The sequence below is a fragment of the Betta splendens genome, chromosome 11 (genome assembly GCF_900634795.4).
Source record: "Betta splendens chromosome 11, fBetSpl5.4, whole genome shotgun sequence".
Lineage (NCBI taxonomy): Eukaryota > Metazoa > Chordata > Actinopteri > Anabantiformes > Osphronemidae > Betta > Betta splendens.
In genome coordinates, this window is record NC_040891.2 from 12,965,465 (window position 1) to 12,988,038 (window position 22,574).

The following is a 22,574-nucleotide window of genomic DNA, read 5'->3' on the forward strand; positions in this document are numbered from 1 at the left end:
ATTAAAAGGCTCTCTGATAGCTCTCCTCTGCCTTTTTAATTTCCCCTCCTCAGTTACTTCTGCCATTTATCCCTCCCTCTCGCCTCCGTGTGCCGTCTCCTTTTCGCTCACGCTTCAGAGGCATTGTCAGTCTCTACACGCTAAAATGCCATGCTTTTAATAAACATAATAACACACCAGAACATTCAACTGGATCCACACAGGGATTAAAAAGCAGAAAGCGAAACGTAATAATTACACAAATATGAAGGAGTGAACTTGGTTTCACCTCGTTTCCACTGGTCCCCGCGCCTCCTGCTCTTTCATCTCTCCTCCTCCACTCCTGCTTGTCAGATCCTCTTTCACTTAGACTCATTTCTGGCCTCCTTCTCTCGCATCCTTCCCTCACCTCCTCCCCAGGTCTGCGTTTCCCTCTTATCTCCTCTCGCTATCATCTTTCTTTTCCTCCTTTATCCCCTCTTCTTCACTCTTTGAGGCCAATCGATAGCAGCTGAGAGATGAGATGCCTCACAGTTGACACGTTGAGACTTATCAAAGCCGACACCATCTAGGCCTGTTTTTCTTTCGGCCGCACATCTCAGAGCGCGGCGTTGCTTTGCAGATGCCGCTCCGCTGACTCCCATTCATTACACAGGTACCAGATCAAACTTCAGCGTCTGTCTCCGGGCAGCGTGGCCGAGCTGATGTTTCTCTGTCGGCGCCTCTGGTGACGTCTGTCGAGCTCTTCAGCAGAATCGTCTATGGGCTGTTTGCTGAAACACACACACAAAAATAAAAGCTGTCCAACGTTCGCCTTTAAGCAGTGGATGAATCCAGCCACTCACTCACTCCAGACTGAGTCAAGTCGGCTTTTACTCTCACTTGTACAAGTGGCCAGCTTTGAATTACTAGTGCCAAATTCTCAGCCACTTAGCAATTCCCATGGAGAGCAATTGTCTGTTAGACTAAATTGTCTTAAGATGGAAAAACAGCAATCACTTATGTCTCAAGTGGGAAAACCAGAGCATATAGTTATTTTTCTTTTAATGGTTTGACATATTAGGAATTTTTTGCACAACCACAAACTGCCTGAGAAAATCCTCTTCTTTGCATTGAATTCGCAAAAACTCCAGGTCTCATTCCATCAATATGAATTATTAAGAGGACAGCGATAGAAAAAAAACAGCAGCCGATCCATTGAAATTAGATTTACAATCCTCCAGTCACTGTGATATTGGGATCTCCAATAAAACACAAAGGTGCCTGGTAGCAGAAGCCCCAAACGCCGGTGTGCTGCTGCTTTATGTTTTCAGCAGTGAGGCTGTGAGTGAACCACTGCACCACTGGCACCGCAGCGCGCTCACAGAGGGTGCTGTTAAAACCAAGTTGCAGAAGTTCCAACAACTTTCTGCATTGCATAAATCATAACGGCGGAGCTGGAAGCGGCTGCGGCCGAGCAGAGGTCATTAAAAGTCGCTCTGCTCACTAACTCCTGACACACAGTGAGACGTGGCCACGCGCCGGTCGCTTTGGGGCCTCGTGGCTGAACACGGGGTCGAGCAGAGTCACGGCTGCGGCTGCAGAACGAAGGAGGGGTCGAACAGGGTTCGATGGTGAACGCTGGAATTAAACAGTTACACATCAAGCGTATGCAAACGACAGGAGACCTGGGAAAGCAGCGGTCAAGCTCACGTGCACGGAGCCGCAGCGGCGCAGCATTCTGCACACTCAGCGCATTTCTGACCAGAAATGACTCAGCGTTTTTAAGGAGTCTTTGGCTGTGTAGTTGTAGCCAGCAGTACTTAAATTAAATGAGGGATAAAGACTCTTTCCACTTCATGAATATTCCCTATAACGACAATAATTCAAGCTCTGTGGACACAGTGTTCAATTCTACATAAGCGTCTCCTCACACAGAGGAGGAGGAGCCACATGTGGGAACTCCAGACCCACAGTTCAACCATCACAGACCTGAGCACCAATATTCAAATCTTCATTAGAGCAGCTTCCAAACTCAGGAGGATGAACCAGTCTAACTCACGTGATGGAGCAGCGACAGGCAGCTTCTCTTTACTCTTTACTTCAAACATCTACGTGTTTCATCCTCTTTCTCGTCCAACCTTCCTACTTTTATCGTCCTCATTCATCAGATCAGGACTCTATAAATTAGCAAAGAGGGACACATTCATCACAGAGTAATGAAGTCTTTAAATGTCATGACTTCATTGTAATGCAGATACAGTCAGAAACATGCATGTGTCCTGTGCCCTTGTGACGACATTCCACTGGTGTTTAGTGATTCGCTGAAGGGAGACGTTTCAGTCACTTCAGTAAACTCTTCCATGGATCAGTGGAAAACACATCTCAGTTGCAGCTCATTCACAGTAGAGACGCAGCGTGGACGTGTAGAACAGAAGGAAAGGACCAGGATGAAGGGACAGTCAGAGGCTCAGCTGCAGCTGAGGAGGCGTTGGAAGGACGTGGCAATGAAACAGACAGGGAACATGAGCTCTTTAAACCGTTGATATCCAACAAATCCCCTCTGGACTGTTTCTCTGGTGAAAATGCTCCCTGCTGAGCTCTGTTTACGTTGTTAAGCTGATTATTTCCTGAGAACAAACAAATATTATTACATTTTACATCATCTTACCATCAATTACTCCTTTTTTTAAGTTCTTAAAATTACACTTCCTCTGACAGATTAGTCATTTCAAGATTGTTTTGTGTTGTTCAAATCATTTTCCAAATTCACAAATATTAAATCAGTTGATGTAAAAACCTCCAAATACTCACACTTGATTCCATTGTGTTTTATTTTTGATGAGTTATTGATTTTACCTCAACTCGAGTGATTTCAATGTGATGTGACTGAACTGTTTACCTGCAACCTGACTGAAAGTTGGGCTCTTTTGTAGCAGCGTATCACTACCCGACTTTCCTAATAAATTTAGAAACAAGAGTTTTTCACTTCCGTTGGTGGTAAAAACTACACAAACAAGCTCCTAGTTGTAATAAAGCAGCGTTTTCATCCGGCCCTCACCTCAAGCCACCGCTCGCCCTTTCAAAGTGATGACCTGCAAAATGAGTTTGGAGGATTCCTGGTGCTCGTAATGACAAAAGGCCAGGAGCACACACACACACACACACACACACGCACACACACGCACACACACACACACACTCCCCTGCGGATCTCAGTGTGAAGGGCTCCCAGACACACACACCATCCTCTGTGTAAAGCTGATTTCCTCTGTTCTGAAATGATGCTGCAGCTTTCACAGCCATCTGGCCACCGACAGCAGTAAACACACTCCCAAACTCCGTCTCTCGCCTCAAACGTTCACTCAAACACAAATATGCATGAAAACGCTCCGTCGTCCCTCACTGTCACGCGCAAACAACTGCAGCAAGTTGTACTGACTGCGTTCCTTTGCCCTGAACACGGCCGGGACCTCGCAGACACAGGTGGAGAGCTCCACAATAAGCAGATGTACGCACAAACACATATCTGTCCACGCACCAACTGCACACGAGTAGCGAGGGGTGAGAAAAGGGAGGAGGGTGAGATGCAGCAGGAGCGGGAGGAGGAAACAGAAGGCGTCTCATTGCCGTCTCCAGATCCACAATGAAATGTCATGATGCCGTCGCCGTCAGAGCTGAAGAGCTGCTGTGCAGAAGGTGAAAGGTCAAGGCTGCAGCGGAGACACGGGAGCGCAGCACGGAGACGTCTGCTCCGTCGCGACAGCAAACCGGAGTTTTCACACAATGAGAAACCCAACAAAACACGAGTTTAACAATGGACGAGCAGAACAAAAGTGGGCAATTAGAGCGTATCAGCGTGTTCGACTTTAACAGGACGTCGGCTTCAAAACACTGAATTAATGCCACCTGATTGATCAGAGCGGTGATTTAATTAACCCTTCTGGAAAATAGCCTCGACAAAGAGGCCACTTCACAGAAACACACTCCCATCTGAGGTCACTGTACAGTACGTGTGCCGTTCTCCTGCTACAGTGTGTGTCTGCATGACGCTGCAGCACACTGGACGCAGTCAAACGGTAACATCACCCACAAAAACACTGGGATTCCTTCAGACGTGTGTTTTCTCCACCTGACAGGCAGCGAGGTCTCAGTCTGAGACGTCAGTACAGCAAACACTCCACCGTTCAGCGGTTGCCATTAGCTTCTCCTGCTCTTTAGCGCTGAGCGATGGGAGGCCGTGAAACCAAGCCAGAGCATTTTGTAGTGGAAGGAGAAGGAAAAGCTTCTCTGTGAGATTGTTCTACAAACTACTGCTTTACACACATGGACCCGTCCTTTGTACTTCCCTCCTCTCCATTGATGGCGGCCGTCTCCCGCTTCCAGGCTTTCTGACATTTCCTCCTCTCTCGCTCACCTGCTTCCTCCCACTGTCGCCCGTCCCTCCGCTCGGCGGTATCCATCTCAGCGGGCGCTAATGTGACCTTTACGTGCTGTCAGCTCTGTGCGCGGCTGTCAATCACCGCGTGCTCCCATTAGGACGGCTCTATCAGGAGCTGTCGGCGCCGCGGGGCGGGACGAGAGCGAGGCGAGACAACGGGGAGCTGATGGGACGCCGTCGACGGCTCATTCGCTCCGTCCATCCCTCCTCCACCGGCCACATTCCATGTGTTTACTCCAGCACACGTGTCATGGGCCCATTAGGGGCCAGCCTCTTCCTCCCGTCCTTCATTATAACCTCCGTGCTGCTGCCACAGCTGCTCGCTCTCCTCTGCTCCATCACTGTTTACCTGCCGTGGGAACTCACTATCTGCTGCCTTTTCTGCCTCCTTCATAATCTCTTCGACCTCCTTTTGTGGGTCCTTGTACTTCCACATCCACCTCTGTCTGTGATGGCGAAGCTTCAGCTCTGCCTTCCCGAATTCCCTCTCGCTCCTCTTGACAAAGGCGTCCTCGTTTTTCCTCCCTTCTTTCTCCTTCACCCATTTTAAACTTCCCTCTCCTGCCGATTTTACTGTTGAGCAATGACAAAATCCAGCCCGAAACACGGAGCCACACAACAGCAACATGCAAATCAAAGTCAGGATTTTACAGTTTACCTAACACACATCATCACGCAATTACATGCAAGAGCTCAAGGAACAGCTGGTACACGAGCATGTGTGCGCCGCTTAATTGTGTCCCTGCCTTCAGTGTGTTAATGAAAAACCAACTACACCTGCTTCTGTTCCCATGAATTCAGAATAGAGATAAATAATGGCTCATTGAGAAAACAAATCTAATAGATTTATCCCTAATTTAATGCCAGGATCTCAACAAAGAAGGAAAGCCTCGACGGATGGCACACTTTTCCACGCGTGCTGAGGAGGAATCTGTTCATTTATGGAGGGATTAAAGGAACACGTGTTGAAGAGTCAGTCACGTGACACATCCTGTCCACCCTCTTGTGATGCTCTTCAAGAGTCAGGTTGTGCAGACGCTCGTGTTGTCACATATCGATGCCCCCTCGCTGCTGCTGTTGTCCTGAGGTCACGGTGTGTCAGCGTGATGATGAACTGGAAAACAACTGGAGCGACTGAGGACGAGCCTCTGACCCAAAGGCACAGGGGAAATACAGCACCTTCACAGGAGGATCCCATTGATCAATATATCAATCAGAAGAAGACAAAAAGATACCAAAGCGACTGAATGTTCTGTGTTAAATGTTCCATATACATGCAGGTATGTTTGGAATCAGTGGTTTTAAAATGAAATGCAGTTGTTTCCTCAAAGACTTCCTCATCCCTGCAAAGACCCTGGATTCAGATGAAATTGTGTTTTTCTGCTTCGTATTCACGTGCAGATATAAAGAAGGAGGCAGGATCCGATCCATCGGTCTGTAAATCTGGGGAGGTGCCGTGTTGAGCATACGAATCACCCGCCGCTCCAACCGGACCCTCGTCTTCTCGCGTCTGTGCCGCTGCTACACAAGCTACAAGCTGCAATTTGCCTCCAGTGAGATTCCTGCGTTTCGGTTTAAGTAGCAGTTAGACCTGACGCATGTTTGATGGAAGTCTGATGGCTGAAACGCAGCGACGGGAAGGCGGTCACATATAAGTGTGGACATTTTAGAGCAGCTATTTACAGTAGTACCTGGACTACATCACTGCTGTGATGGGGGGTGGTCTTCTGTCCGACTCCGTCTCTCACGCAAACAAACACGTCCGCGCTCTCAGAGACGCAGAGACGACCAGAACCTGGGCTCGTGATGCAGCAGCTGTGTAACGTTCCTCACGCATGCATGGTTGGAAACGTGGCGGCCGTCGCTCCACAGGCAGTGAGACAGACGGACGCGAGAAGCCCAAAGTCCACACGCAGCCACTTTCACGGCGTCCAGCTGTCGTCCCCTGGAAATGAATAAAATTAGTATAAGCAGAGGAAGCGAGTCGCAGGTGAAGCAGGTAAACACCCAGACAGGAGAATGAGTGACAGGCCACAGATGGAAATGAAGGAGGAAGAACTATGACCCTGTCAAACGGACGTCTCCATCAAAACCCCCAACGCCTCTCAACTTCACTTCCCACTTAAGCTCAATTTCACTTTCATCCAGGAAAAGATTCTTTATATGAGCGGAATAAAGAGCACTTCAAAGAGCAGATGAATCAGCCATTAACCCTGCTTTATCTCCCTTCTGTGTCTCTCTCTCTCTGAGGCTGTCAATAGGATCAACCGACTCTGTGTCCTTGAAGCTGGGCTATAAACCCACACATGCACGTCTTCGCTCGTACACATCCCAAGGTGCTCCACCAACACATCGCTGCGAGCTCGCACTCAGGGAGACTGACTGGTTAAAACCCCTCCTCCATATTACAAACGCGGCTTCCATCTGGTTCGATCTTTAAACAGAACTTGACAGAACAAAAACAAAATGTAACTCTCAATGATGATGTCCAGTATAAAGCATGCGTCAAAACCTGTGAAGATATTACCAGCTCATTCTAAGGGTCTAGAGTCCGTAAATGGTGCACGTGAGCGTGCACGTGGCAGGTCTGACTCACTGGCATCCAGTAGATAATAAGCAAACTGCACACAAATGGTTTCTAGCTGCTTGACTTAATAAGCACAAAGGCAGCAGACACGTCTCTCACTGCTTCACCCTCTGATCTTGGCAGCCGCCGATGCTGCGGCACCTCTTCCAGCCCTAATAGACAAACACCACCTGTCAATAAGTTGGGCTGGGGTCCTGAGCGGACGCGGGTTCAGCAGGAGCGTGTGTGTGTGTGTGTGTGTGTGTGTGTGTGTGTGCGCGTGCTCGGGGGCGGGGCTGGACCCAGGGTTGCGTGTTGACACCGGGCAGCTTAGCAGATGGCGTTTCATGAGTTTGCGTGCGCGTCGTGTCCTCAGGTGGCTGAGGGAAGTGATGTGAGGTGAGCTGATGATGATGTGTTGTTCTCATTAAGCAGCCCAGCGCTCATATCTCCCTCTCTCTCTCTCTCTCTCTCTCTCGCTCGTTCGCTCTGGCATGTACGAGAAAAGCTTGTTTAATTCCCACGCTTTTCCTTCTCCGTCTGTGTCGTAGGTCACCGTCTTTTTTCATCTTCCTTCCTTCTTTCTCATTCCGTTCCCGGGCCTCGCCAGGCTCATTTTGATCATTATCAGACTTTATCTGCCATCTCACCTTGCCTAAGGTCAGAGCCTGTACAGTGAACCGCTGTGTAAGGAAGGCTAAAACGCAGACGCACACTATTAGACTGAGAGACGCAGCAGCAGGAGGACAGACGAGGTTAACTACAGCTGGAAGCGGCTCAGAGGAGACCACGTTTACACACCTCTGGAACTTTGACTACACATGTAGCGACGGGCTAAATGCATTTGCTGCTGGTGTAGCTGGGTTGGCAAACACACTGCTCCCTACTGAGGCCCTTTGGCCTGGAGGCCTTTAAATGAGAAACACAGGCAGAGGTTAGTAGAATGAAGGAGGTCAAGGTTGGTTTTAGTCACAACTAGTCACAAAAGAGATGATTTAGACTTAGCTTTAAAGTTAAAGGACCTTTGTTGTCAGGGTTGGAGGTAACACACAGTTATGGTTGTGAGTAGGTTAATGTGAATACATTCATTCTGATTATTACTGCCTAACGATGACACATGGCTTACAGCTGCCTGCTGGGACGGATCCACATGGTTCTAGTCAGAGTTTTAGAAACAATTGAGTCCATTTTTCTAAATGGACCAACAACATATTTAGTGTTGGAAACAGAACAGGAGTCAAACTACTGCGCCCCCGACTGTGTTCACTCTCCCCCATCGCTTTGTCCAGGTGGGCCTTTGGTGCCTGAAGAGGATGGAGGCAGCTTTCGTTTGGTACACTGCGTCCTCACATCACACACACACGCACACACACACACACACGCACACACACACACGGTGTGAGTTAATGGGATGAGGTCTAATTAATTTTTCTGCATCAGGGGAGAACAGTGGAGAACACCCGGACAGAGGGGAGAACAGAGACGCAGGTAGAGAAAAGCAGAGGCGAAGGTTGGACAGAAAAGGAATGAGTCATCAGGAGAAACGACTGAGGAAAGAAAGGAAAGAAGCAGAAAAGGAGAGGGGACTAGAAAATTAGGAGAAGCCAGTGACAGAGTGGAAGAGAGTCATTAGATGGCGACAAACAGGACTCCAGAGGAAAGACAAGCAACATTACTTGTTATGGGAATTTTCCTGACCTTGAAATGTGCTTTACTTTGGTTGTGATTATTGCTCACAGGGTGCAATAAAATGAAGATTCATGAGTAGGAAGCGTCCTATGAATAAACATCAAAGAACCAGGGAGAGACGCACAACGCAGTGTTTTTGATCCCGTCAGTAAAAACAATCCTAAATCAAAAAGGACATTTGGATCCAACTAGAAGCAGACGAGAACCACTGAGGAAACCAAGCCAGGATCTGTTTACTTCTTGGTCCTGGATAGAAATGAAACTACACAGCCTTTGATTCCTCATAACGTACTCAGTGTGTTTCATATCTTTAGTATCAAACTATTCAAGTTGGAATATATTTCATTTCCATTCCTGTCACCTTCCCCAGATCAGTCATATTTACGCATACACTCATATGTGAGATGAAGCTGCATATCAGAGGAGCCTTTCAGCAAATGCATGTTACTGAGGAGTACTAAACTTTTAATTACCTTAACGCCCCACGACTCAATGGCTCATTTACATATTCTACATTACCTGACTCCACTATAAACTACGGCAGCGTCAGTTAATCAACCTGTCCCGCCGTAACCCTGGCATCCTACGCGTTCTACAGACCCGTCCGTGGCCGCTCCATATTTAAAGATTGATTTTCAAACGCACTGAAACTAACACTTTATTTATTCTAATTAAATCAAACACAACCCACATGGCCTGATCCTAAATCCTGCCCCCGCTCCACCACAGCACAACACAACCCAAACAAACAAACTTGTAATATTGTCACACAGATGGATTGTCTCTCATTACAACTTCTGGGTACAAAAAACAATTACTGTGGGCTTTCTAATTAATTCTAATCAGAAATGGAAGCAACAGCAAAAACCCAATAAATGCAACTCCAAAACTAGACTATGGATTTTTGACTTCCTCGGGAATTTTCTCTTTCCATTTAGTGTCATACCTTTCTATAAAACACACAATGGCTGTAACAGGCTTTACATGGAGTCTGGTTTGGTATATCCTCATGTTCCTGGGATTAAAATAACATGAAGCTATTGTCACCTGTCGCTGAAGACAGCAGAACATGCACCCATGTTCCATCTGCAGCCTCTAATTTGAAAAGTGATGAGCCATTACAACGACGACACAGTTCACCGGGTTCACGGTGATGAATTGTTCTGGATCGCATCCTCCGTCTGGGAGGTGAGAAAGTGACGGGGACGATGATGCCAACGTCCTCACGCTGAGCTTTAACTCATTAGGTTTGACTTCCAAGATACTGTGAGTGAAAAAAATCAACGTCTCCCAGGCAGAAAACACAACTATGAAGTGGAACAAGAGAGCATCCTGTGTTGTTTTAACTGGTTCCATTTAGGAAACACTGAAGTATTTCACTCAAGTACTGATGCGTCCTAGTGTTTACAAGGTCATTTTTATTCAGAATGAATTTGTTTATTTTCCTTTTAATACGTTTGTCATTGTTTATATCGGTAAAAAAGGCTTGAAAACACTTCTGGATGTACATGACCTTCAAACGACATTAAAACTACTGTCACTTTACACAGTCAGTCACAGCCTCCAGAGATATGTTTGGAAACTATTACACACCACACACACACATCACATCACACACACACACACGCACGTTAGAAATGAAAGACCAAACGGGTGAAGGTCCCAACAAAGCAGAGATGTACAGTGGAGACATCCTTAGCTGGCCTCATTCTGCACATACAGGATTACATCAGACTGGCGTCACTGCAGTCCAGTAAGTCCCTGCAATCCTGTAAACACGCGTTTAGGTAACACACAATCCCAGGAAACAATGCAGTAACCCAGTATCTGACTGCCTCAGCAGGAAGCGTGAGCTCTAGCCATGCAAACCCCAACCAGTCGCTTACTGCCTGCAGGAGCCATAGGACTGGGGTGTAATAGGTCTTAATGTGCTCGGCTCTATTTACAAGACTCTACACTTGTCATTCAGGCCCTGCACCGCGAAGTTTAACAGCCACTGGGAGTGAGTTCAAATGTCCCAGCCAAGCTTCAAAACTGGTTTTATGAGTGGTTCTAGTCACTTTGAACAATGGCTCAGGGAGTGTAACAGCTTTTTAATACCACGGCCAGCGTCGGGCCAGTCTCAGCACCGTTCATACATGGTGGCACTTTACATCTGCATAAATGAGGATGGAAAAAATGAGAATGAATGAGGAAAAAAAACGCTTCACCACATGAAGAGCACACCTTGAACTGTGGCTCACAGTTCTACTGCAGATGCTTCAAGCACTTGAGACCTTTTAACGCCATTAAATGTAAATCATCACAAATCATAGTTCAAGTGTTTAGCTAACATTTCAATTACACGGATGAATATGCAACTTACATTTTACCAGTATTTACTAGGTAGTGACTGGGCCAATAGTATATGAGGCACAGGACTGTGGGATTCTCTTCAACACAATGACAGGCAGTGAAAATGCTAAACAGACATCAAACACACAACAGATGGAGTGCACTAAAGGCCAGTGGCATATTATGGCATAATCCACTTCAGTCGTACGTGAATCAAAGCACGTCACTGTACAAAATGAGCAGAATCGATTGGCATCCACCAATAAGAGCCATCCTCCATAATCACCACCAGGTTACAAATCCCCTAGTTCTCAGCTTCTCTTAGTCTCATGATAATGAGGCATTTTCTGACACAGTGCTAATGAAAGGTTGACTCCAAGAACGAGGGCATTTAAAGCTACACTCAAACATTTGAACAGGCAAATGTGAAGGGAACAACACCAACATCATTGGCTGTTACGCCTATTTTTGGGTCGATGTATCATTAGACAGAGAGTAAAAAGTTGAAACAATTCAAAGAACTTTCAGCAGCCATGTCAGCGTACTTCATGAAGCTGAGACGTGAGATTTATAGCACATACATAATTAAAAGCTTAATTAGAATAATTTGTAGCAGGACGTCAATGAGGCTGTTGTATATTATGTAGGTAGTGTGTTTACAGAGAGCACCCTTGAAACTGCCGGGCAAATTTACTTTAGGTTATAGCTACATGAATAAAAGATGGAGCACTGTGGCCTTGGCTTTCACTTTTAGGATTGGTGTTTATTTGCCAGCGTTTTATTTAAGTATAAGTGGGGAAATATTGACCTCCCACAACAAGGTTAACTTTTAATTGCTTGATAGCGATGACTACATAAGATGAAGCCACATGTGAGCAGGGAATACATTAACTTTTAATTAGAAGCATCATATTCCAATTGCACCTCCTTGTTTGCTTGTTATTGTTGTCTTTCCATACGAGGAGCGACAGAATGAGAAGCAGGAGGACCAATCAAATCCATGAGCGATATGCTTCAAGAGCACTGTTAGAGAGCACTCTGCTGCCACATCCCACTGTTTTAAACACACACACATTCAGCAGGTGAACTGATCAACAAACGAGGCTAATCAACTATAAAGAGGCTGTAAAAACAGTTAAATACAGAATCAGCTGCAGATTTATTTATTTCTAAATAATAAACAGTGTCTAGAGGTTAAAATCACAATGAATATGGAGTCCATACATCAATCCTGTCTTAATCCATGCTGCCTAATAAAGCATGTATTGATCTCCGGTTCACTATCGTTGACTGTGCACTTATTCATCTGCGCATTTTTAATCCCACACTTGACATTTGGTAAAGTGTAAAGGTTTGATTCTTTACAGGCTGTGCTGAGCTTACTGCTCTAAAAGCACTGCACACAACACAGAGGAACAATTATAACAGAAACACGGTCATAACAGAAAATTACAATATCTCTAAAACTGACTTAAACAGCATATTGATTTTTTTTCCAGGCAGCTGCCCTGAGAGACGGAGCCAAAGTGCAGCCGTATCCCTGAAAGTGTGGAGCTAAACACGGTTGCCATGGTAACAACTACACATTAAAAATTCTCCAAAGAACATTTCTAAAGTGATGAGCATCAACTGTTGTGTGGTTTATAGATTTTAGAGATGCATTACATAAATAACATGATGCCGTTTGATAGATAATTAATATCTACTCGAGAACACTTTTACCTGTAAAACTGTTTTTAGGTGATGATGGTTTTGACAAAAACGAACCATTTGGATTTTTAGGAGGATAATGAAGGCGCTGTTATAACACCAGGGCATAACAGTAGACAGAGTGAAGCGCCTGATGTAGGACTAAGCACCATTTGGATTCATTTGACTAAGATCCAGAATTAAAGTGTTGAACTTTGTGGAAGCTGTGTGCATCTGTGTGCAGTAAGCGTTAAAGCCCGGAGGCCGGCCAGCGAGTCTTCTGATAAAAAGGAGCTCTGACACCACCTTTCCAGTCCCCCAGGCCTTATCACATACTGATTACACAGAAAGCCTGTGCCCAGAGCAGAGTCTGCGAGCAGCCAGTATTTAAATGGTTCTATCCGTCTGAGGCTGCTCACCAGCACAGAGGGTTCACAGGTTCCACTTTGACCCACGGGTTCGGGTTCCCAGTGCGTCTTCAAGTCTGACAGTCTGAGTTTGGCTCAAAATGATGATATAAAAATATCAGCTTTACAAAAAGGCCAAAGGTCAACGTTTCAGGGATTCACACGCACCTGCAGCATCACGTGAATGCGTTCACGTGACTGCTTCCGCCTGAAACCCGGAGCTCTGGGTCCCAGCAGGACGTGAGGATGCAGACTCACTCGGCCTGGCAGGGCGCTGACTTCTGTCTCCAGGGTCGCTGGCTGCTAATTAGTTTTGCTCTAATGGCTGCCTGGTGAGGTCAGAGGATTCCTGTAATCCCTCCTCTATCTGTTTACCTCCTGCTCATCTATTACTACTAATCGCTCTAACCTGTCTCCTCCTGTCGGCCCTCGCTGCCTTTTAACCATGTCACTCCTTCAACAATCACGTGCTTCTCCTCACGTTCCTCCATCATTTGTGTTTTCTTGGCCCTGTTTAATGAAAGCACTGCTTCTGTATTTCTTTTATTTGCCACCTTTCTCCCTCATTTCCTCCACTAGATAACACAAAATACCTCCTACGCACATTTCACGCTATTCCAACTCTCCACCTCTTTGTTTGTTCTCCTCTATCTCATTCTCTCCCGCACTTGGCCGGTTCTACTCTACAGATCATAGCTGAGAACCTGCAGAGTTGCACTGTGAGTCTATTATTATTCAACTGGGATTTTTTAATTCACACGTTTTCTCCACTGATGGCTCCAACTGCGAAACATTATCAGAAAGAACAGACCATCTGTGTTCGCATCGCAAGCTACTATCCTCACTCCTTTCACTTAAAGCGAACAGATGGAAGTGCAGCTTATTTATTCCCATACAGGACACGTTCACGTGGGGTGAAATCTGTTCGCATGTCAGACGGGAGTGAATTCTTCTATGTGGACCACATGGGAACCAGGATTTGCTATTTTGGGGGAAGACTGTGGAGCTTTGGTGGTCGCAGCTCCAGACTGCGAGTTTACTTTACTGATCGTCGAGTAAAAGGCGCAGCAGTGATGATTCACAGCTAATGCTAATGGCGCTATGCTACCTCCACTTGTGCTGTAGAGATTTGGGGAAACACACATTCATATCAAATTGCGATCACAGGTTAGTCCCAAGGACGCCGCAGATGAAACATCTGTCAAATTAATTAACTTATTCAATGAATTCATTCAAAGCGAACTGTAATTCACGTTTGTTCTCTGTCCTTGCAGCATATTAGAACCATTATATAATCAGTGAATTCACTCGTTAGACATTATATCACATCTCACAAAAGGACAAAGTAGCACATAAGTATGTAAACTGAGAACGAGCCAGGGAGGAAAATTCACCCTCCAACGCTATCAGGCACACCTGGCTCACTGAGGAGCTCATTTGAAGCCCAGGATTAGGCCTAATTACTGCTTTAATTAGCAAGTAGCTAAGGGGCGCATCCCATCCTGCCGCCACCGCTAGCGGCACACAGCGCCGCCGGACCGGGTGGCCGGGGAAGGAGCAGATCAAATGAGATCTAATTGATGGCAGCTTAACATCATAAAAGCAGATGACTTTGGAGACTGGTGTTCAGCTGAGTCAAGTCAAAACAGAGGGGGCGGGGGGGCGGGGGCTCATTCATATTTAATAGGAGCGTTCAAAGTCAAAAGTGAATACTGAGCGATAATTAAGAAGCATGTGTCAGTCAAACAGAAGCACATTGTGTGCGCTTGCATGTGTATGTAATTCAGTAGCAAATGTGGACAACAAACCTCCCACTAAATTAATTTCCCACATGGTCGCTGGAAAAGGGATCCAGCCAGAATAAAGGGAAGTGATCTAACGCGGCGGTCGCCCCTGTGGCTCGAGCAGAGTTTGCTGTTTACATCTGTGCTCAGCAGCAGCCACGCCGCTCGCGGTGGAGGCCGCATCAAATGAAAGTGGCTTAGAATGAATCAAATCGTTTTAAGTGCGCTCCCTCGTGGTGAGCATTCTCAGAAGTGATCGAGCGCCAGTCAAAAATATTAATTCAAAACGTCAAGTAATTACTGCAGCATGAGTTGGACTTGTGCGGTGGATTTTACAGATTGAAAAATAATTACCAGAGCACCCCAGAGGTCTGGATTTTTCCTCCCCATCACAGTGGCTGTGGAAAATCACTTACACGGCCATTTCCATTGGGATGAAATTCATTCTGGACTTACGGAGATAATAACTCTAATTATCTAACCCTCCGGTGATACTAATGCTGACCACAGAGAGCCGGAAAGACAGATCAACCAACTGACAGACAGCGATGGGGAATCCAGTAACAGCGCTGGCTTCACTTGCTTTTATGGCCTCATCTTAAAGTCTTAATGGCTTTCAAGGGACGCGGCTGCTCGTCTGTCCGGACAGAACGTCTGGATTTCTTCTAATAACCTCCACTGGAAAGACTTCCCAGAACCTCGCTGGCTGTGGGACGTAATAACGGGCTAATACAGGTTTTGTTTATGGATATTGACAGCGACTGTAATGTACAGCCATCATTTATGATAAATCTTTGACAACAATCCACAGATCTTATTATTACGATCTAACAATAGAAATGACGCTTGACCACTTCCAATAATGAAGCACTAAACTTGTTTAAGCATTAATCACCTCATCTGGCACATTTACCAAACAATCAATTGTCGTATTTAAAAACAATGAGCGAAGAAATGCAGATTCTAACATTCAAGGTCAAAGACATATAGCTCATACAGTATATGCTAATATGCAAGATGCTCATGTATTATTACACACAAAGACACCGTCCTAATGAATGTCACCAGTGAAAGCATCTATGATAGTGTTGCTATTCTTGTGTATTCACACACACACTCAAGTAGGAGACAGATGAGAGGATATTCAGATTAATTACTGAGCGAGAGCCGTCGTGAGACGAGCAAAGACTCGCTGCGCAGCTCAACAACCCTGAGGTCAAGGAAGTGGGCTTCCACTGCGCACAGAGGGCTGCGGCGGGTTGAGGACGCCCACATCAAGAAAAGATCTTCTGTTTTAGTTGTGTAAGCTGTTGTTCCTCACATCCGGACCACCTGACCTTCTGTGTGTTCCTCCTCTGCTCTACCTCCTCACCTCCTCTCGCAGGGTGGGAGAAAATGAGAGGAAGCCAGCGGAAGGGAGATAAGAAGCAGACGCCAGGCAGGGATTCCTGCAAATAACTAGTCTAGTGTGAGGAATGAGAGGGATGCGAGGATGAGGAGGATGAAGAGGAGGAGGAGAACGGCCACTTTTCCCCTCCTCCGCCGCTCTCGGCCCGGCCCAGCAGGGTTCTGGCCTCGGCGCCGTCAGGCCGAGCCCACCGCTGAGCACAGCTGCGGCTCCACACCGCCCAGCTCAGACGTGCCTTGACATTTTTGTTCTTCCACAATGCTAATGTTATTGCATCACCTTGGAGAATCGAAAAAGTGAAACACTGTCAAAACCCCCCATTTCTCGCTCTCGGTAATTCTCAGTGGCCTCAGTTCTGCCAGAGACCGACACTAGTCATAATTATCCTCTACAAACTCCACTGTACAGGATATGAACACATGCTCTGCCAACATTTACTAAGAATGTTCCTAAAACAACTCATTAAACTGCTCTTAAATGATTTTTTCATCTGATTTGTTGATGCCGCTCACAGTGAGCCAGTTACAGGTGACTGCCAGATACTTTGTATCTACGTAGAACTGGAAGCGAGAGTCTCACAGCATGTAGAGGAATATGACTCAAGTCCACCCAACTCTTTAGAAAGTAAAGTCAACACTCAGAACGGAGCCAACAGTTGAAAACCCGCTGATGTTGACAGACCTGCCTGGTGTGTGGTTCTGGAGCTCTCACCGGCCTTGACCTTCAACCTTGGACAGCTTCAGTGTGCATTGTGTAGAAGGATGGAGTCTGGCCCTATAATGTGTGTACAGGTACAGTCACACCTTGATTTACTTCCTGACTTGAAAGGGATCTAACTTGTTTCAGCACAGTTTGCACATGATTACAAGTTTAACCATCGCAGACGCACAGTGTGTGACGGCTGCTGCTCGTCTCAGGGGGTCGCACGCATTTCTGCATTTTCTGCTTTCATGCGAATTGCAATTTTTGCAATTATTCACTGAAGGAACAAAGTTTAGGTCCTGTGTTTGTATGGTTCCATGAGTATACATGACTTGATGAGCTTTACCAAAAAAAGACTAGATGAGGCTGTTTGCTCTTAATAATAACACTTCCAACAGGACATTGTACGTCCCAACCCTTCATTCAGAGCCAGAGTAAAGCCGATCCCAAGCACGGTGTTGCTGTACAGACTGTACCTGAGGCTGGTATGAGGACATTAACCATCAGACATCCCAACAAGGCCACATCATTCACTCCAGCTCAGAACATTTCATCAGTAGGAAGTTGAAGAGGAAATGTGAAAAAACTGGTACTGTCATAACATTAGCAAAATTTAATCTAATCAGCGCTGCAGCTCTCACCTCGTCTGTGGCGCTCGCTCTTTGTGTTCAACTCTTCTTGAAGCCCCATTATTCCACCAATCAATGTCACATATTGGCCCCCCTCTCAATACCACTTTGTGCCGCACAGGGTGTATGATGATCAATGCTGAAAAAGAGATCGGAGATGAAATTAGAATTGAGCCTGGGAGCCTTTCACACCGAGATCCGCAGGGGAGAATGGGCGCGTGTGTGTGTGTGTGTGTGTGTGTGTGTGTGTGTGTGTGTGTGTGTGTGTGTGTGTGTGTGTGTGTGTGTGTGTGTGTGTACTGGAAGCGTACGTGTTGATGAATGTCCACATACAGCTCAACGCATTTGTATAATTCATTCGCACTTTAACTGATTTGTTTAAGAGCTTGCCTTGGGATGTTAGCAACGACTTCTCACTGTGAAATTAATCAAGTTGTGTGACTTCTCCACTGTGTCTTCTGGGGCGTCGGAGGTTCCTGCACACAGAGGACGGTGGAGGAAACGTGCAGCAGAGCAAACAAAAAGATTGGTTTTAGCAGCGTCAGTGTTTTTTTATATATCTACAAATGATTGACACTTAAAGAGAAGGCAGTTAACAAGGCAACTGTGTCAAACCCAAAACACAGGAGCACAGGGGAGTATGAAACTTTCTCAGAGCAATTCAAGTAAGAAATGAACCACGTTCGGGGAAGTGAGACACAGTTTCAGAGTCTCCTTGAGCCGGATAACTGTTTTTCACCCTTGGTCGCCACACAACTTAAAAGAGCCTTGGCAGTTTAGCAGAAATGAATTGGAGGAGAGCTGAAGTACACTGTAAATGTAATGTACAGACAGTAGATGTCAGAGATCATATGTGGTTATTTTAATTCAGAAAACATCCTGACACTTCAAAAAATCTTAAAGCTCATTCTAGAAAACCTAACATACAATTATTGACACCATTATAAAGGCACTGTTCAATATCAACAAACCCTCTGAATAAGTGTCTGTAGCCTCAGACAGGGACGAGTCCATGTGTCCGATCCTGATACTGAAGCTGTAGGTCAGTCATTTGGACTCATGTTTCCCTGCTGCAGACGCCATGTTATGAACATTTTCTCAAACTTTTAAAGCAATGAGTCAATATGTAACTAATTTTCCGTTCCATTATGAGCCATGAATTGCTTTGCATAATAGTATGGACATAATTCGCCGAGTCTGATAATCCATCACTGCGCGCTCTGTTACTCTTGCACAGGAAAAAACATCATTTCGCTAACGTTTGGACAAAAGGCATTTAAAGGAAATCACATCCGGAAATGTGCAGAAGATGATGTCGGTGGATTGAACCATCGCACAAACAAAAGTCTGAAGTTTACAGGCAGCAGTTTCTGTAACTCTCATGTCCAGATTCAGTTTTTAAAGGTAATGTTTGCATTGCATTGCACAGAGAACAGGACAGTAGAGGACTAAGATCCAGTTACGTGACTCACTCCTCTCTCGCTGTCCAATTTCAATGTAAATCAAACCAGATTAGATCCAAAGGCAGATTAAAATAGCAGATAAACTACAGTATGTATTAAGGCCATGTTAAAACATAGTCATTGGGGTCCAGTACATTTAGATGGAGGCTTCATAACAACAGATCTGGGCCAAAGCACAGGTATTGCTTTTTTTATTGTTGTTTACTGCTTTTAACTTGCTTTACTCCTGCTGCTATTACTCAGGAAACCCCTCATTAATATCAGTTCTGCATAGATCCACACACACAACTGTGGACCATGACTCACTGGAGTTGCATGACACACGATGACAGAAGCAGACTGAAAGCGGCGACGTTTAGAAGGAGTCACGGAAAGACAGTATATAACTCAAAGCAAGTGTCTTATGAGGACCTGCCCTCTGCAGAGCCGCGACCTGTAAACCCCAAGAATTCTTCCCGAAAGAAATCAAAGTTTAGGAAGCGCGTTCCCTGGTGGTCTGTGCTGGCAGGAGATGAGTCACCCAAATTCAAATGCAATAAAGCCAACATGGCAGACACGAGGCCCCCGACTCCACGGCAGAGGGTCATAAATCAAAGCGCTGCATGTCCAGCGCCTTTCACTGAGTGCCCACAGTAAAAAAGCTGGTATAAAGGATAAACTAATGACTTAATGAAGCGCACCAAGATGCAAAGCCATAACAATAAAAGCTGAATAAATATCTTTAAGGTTTGCTCAGACACTCCAGGCTGAGCAGTAACAGCAGGCCTCGTGGAGCTGACATTGTTTCGTAGGGAGCAGGTCTGCTGCTGACGGAGCTCCACGACAACACAACCTTGTGTCTGATTGAGCTGTGGATTATTTTTACCTTAATCCCTAATGCCTTTCAGCCTCTCACTCTGCCCTTCCTTCGCTGTGCCAGCTCATGAGGTGTCTGTTAGTCTAAGTCTCCGATACCTTTTCATAACGGCCCCCCCGCTGTGCTGCGACGATGACGCTGCAGACAGTCAGAAAGAAGATAAGGGGAATGAACGATGGGCTGATTAAAACGGAAAAGGAGACGGAGAAAGAGACGGCACAATAGTGGTAGGAAATCATGGCGGTGTGTGTGTGACAGCAGGTGAAAGGGGAGATGGGAAGGTGGCACAGAGGACAAGGATCATGGGAGAGTGAAACGCAGAGATGGACTGATGAAGACCTGAAAGAGACAGGAAATAGATTTATATTCCCCACTCATTTTGCGCTCCGTTTGACTTTTGGAAGGGGAGCAGATGTGCCTCCATGCGCACGGCAGCCTCTATAGTCGCACAGTGATTCACAGGCTTACAGATGAATATGGAACAAGCCCAGTTCGCCACATTAGCGGGCTCATTTCCCACAGAGAGACAGATATTCAGTCAATCCGTCATTTCTCCACTATTCTGAAGGACAGACAGCCGGGGAGATGAGGGTGGATGACTGAGCAAGAAACTGAGAGGGGGAGAGAGAGAGAAAGGCTGAGATATAATGAATGTGACTGAATGACAGACACACAATGGGAGCGACTGACAGAGTGGGGACGGGCGGAGAGGAATGAGACGTCCGCCGTGGGTTTGTTTTGCGCCGCTCACATCCCCTGCTTCACACAGACACTGGGAATAATGTGATCATCTGAATGGAAGAGCGGCTCTGGGATCCATGGGTTATGCCTTGCGCGCGGGAGGCCGGTGGAGAAGGAATGATTTGCCAGGTTGCTTATCTACATTGTCATTCCTCCGACAAATGCTGCGTGCGCCGCCGATGTCTTGTTGCGTGGAAACAGAGCAAATCAGTGGCGCTGCCTACCAGGCACGGGACAGACGGCGGCACGCGAGGCACAGCCAAGATCAACATCAGTATAGAGATTTAAAAATACGCCCGGCATAATGGCGCAGGAAAAAAGAAGTCGTAATGACAGCTGGGAAAACTGTTTTGAATTGATTCCTCCAACAGCAGCCTTACAGTGCAGTGGCTGTCAGCATTTCTCACCAAGATCACTGCAACGCTGGAGTGTTTCATTTGAGGCTGGTTTAATAAATAGGGGAACATTTGTTTGGAGCAGCTAAAATGTCTGAGACCAGGCTGCAGTGTATTTAGTGCACTATTGTTCCACTACAGTAGGGAGGCAGAACTTTTACTGATTTCACCCATTAAAACCCCATTAGTCATAAAGGGAAGAGAAATAAAGATAAAGGCCTGAATGAGAGGAGAATTTGTCATCTTTTAGTTGTGATTTATGCAGCAAAAACTTCATTTAAACTTCCCAGGAGCCTTGAGACGCATGTGTACGGTGTAGTTGGTTTACAGATTCAACTGGTCATACTTTACTATAAAGCATGAACAGGCTGAAGATTCTCTCAGTACGTACACTAAGAATCTCTCAGTCTCACGTTAACGGAGCGTTACTGCCGGTCGGGCAGAGCAGCGTTCTACAGTCGCTCCTGTTTAAATGAATAGTTAATTCCAACATCCTGCTCTAGATTGAGTCAAATGCTTCGGAGGTGTGAGACACAAGAGATCCCAGATGCTGCTCGCAGCAAGAACACCCTGGAGCATTCAGCTACTATATAATACAGATACACCGGAACAGAAGGTCACTCTGCTGCAGAGATGGAGATGGGGCTGCATAAATACTCAATGCAGCAAAACAATAGAGCCGTCCAATGCGTCACACACTGTGCGGTGTACAGTTACACCGGCGAGATACCTTATGCAGCAAATGCAGGCAGAGAGCAAAGCAGCTGCCTGATGCAGTAATAGGGGACATGCACGCACACACACACACACACTGAGAATCCTCCACCAGCATCCACACAGTCCCACAGCTGCACAGGCACTAACACACAAACACACACAGGGCCACGACACGCGTGCACGCACACGCACACGCCTAACCACAGGCTCCTATAGGAGCAGGGACGATAATTACACTGCTGACATACAACGGTGGCTGTCTGCATGAGGGAGGAAGCAGGGGAGAGAAAGGGAGGCGACGCGACGCATTAGGATTCTATTTGGGAGCTCAATTACAACATTGATCTTTATCTTATAATTTTCTTTTTTGTCATGAAGTTACTTTTCCCAGCTGACCGGGCTTAGGAGCGGATATCTTTCGCCGACATCGCGCCGCAGATTTAAAAAAGGCTGCTTGCTTTAATGCATGAACGAAAGTGGCTGACTGTCGAAAAACAGAGCTTAATCTTACAATACATTTAATTCCGCTGATCGATAACACACTAGGAGCCGGACCGCAACAGCACGCGTGAAAATGGCTAATACCAAAGCAGTGCCATAATTTACACGGCTTTTAATATGAAGTAATATAGAACAGTGGCAGGTTACTTATTAGACTAAGAGTAAATTAGCCTGGAGTTTTTAAAATGAGTGCTTCCAACACACAAAAGACCTGAGTGCACCATAACCGCACTGCTGTGTAAAATTTACCTTGATGACAAATCTCTGTAATACCAGCTATGAAGTTATTATTAC

General features: G+C 46.1%; 1 long non-coding RNA gene across 16 annotated transcripts in view; it reads right to left on the reverse strand.

Moving 5' to 3' along the window:
- The window catches only part of LOC114866226 (uncharacterized), a 74,555-nt gene that overhangs the window by 15,847 nt on the left and 36,134 nt on the right, over window positions 1-22,574 (reverse strand). For 9 of the 16 annotated variants that reach the window (XR_008696036.1, XR_008696035.1, XR_008696030.1 and 6 more), the window contains 5 exons: window positions 17,620-17,746; window positions 6,091-6,344; window positions 2,861-6,019; window positions 2,021-2,588; window positions 142-752 (listed from right to left, as the gene is read on the reverse strand). This is a non-coding gene — a long non-coding RNA (uncharacterized LOC114866226). Of the gene's footprint in view, window positions 1-141; window positions 753-2,020; window positions 2,589-2,860; window positions 6,020-6,090; window positions 6,345-7,766; window positions 7,875-17,619; window positions 17,747-22,574 lie in introns of those variants that run through there. The other 7 variants (XR_008696033.1, XR_008696034.1, XR_008696032.1 and 4 more) reach the window with 5 other exon arrangements.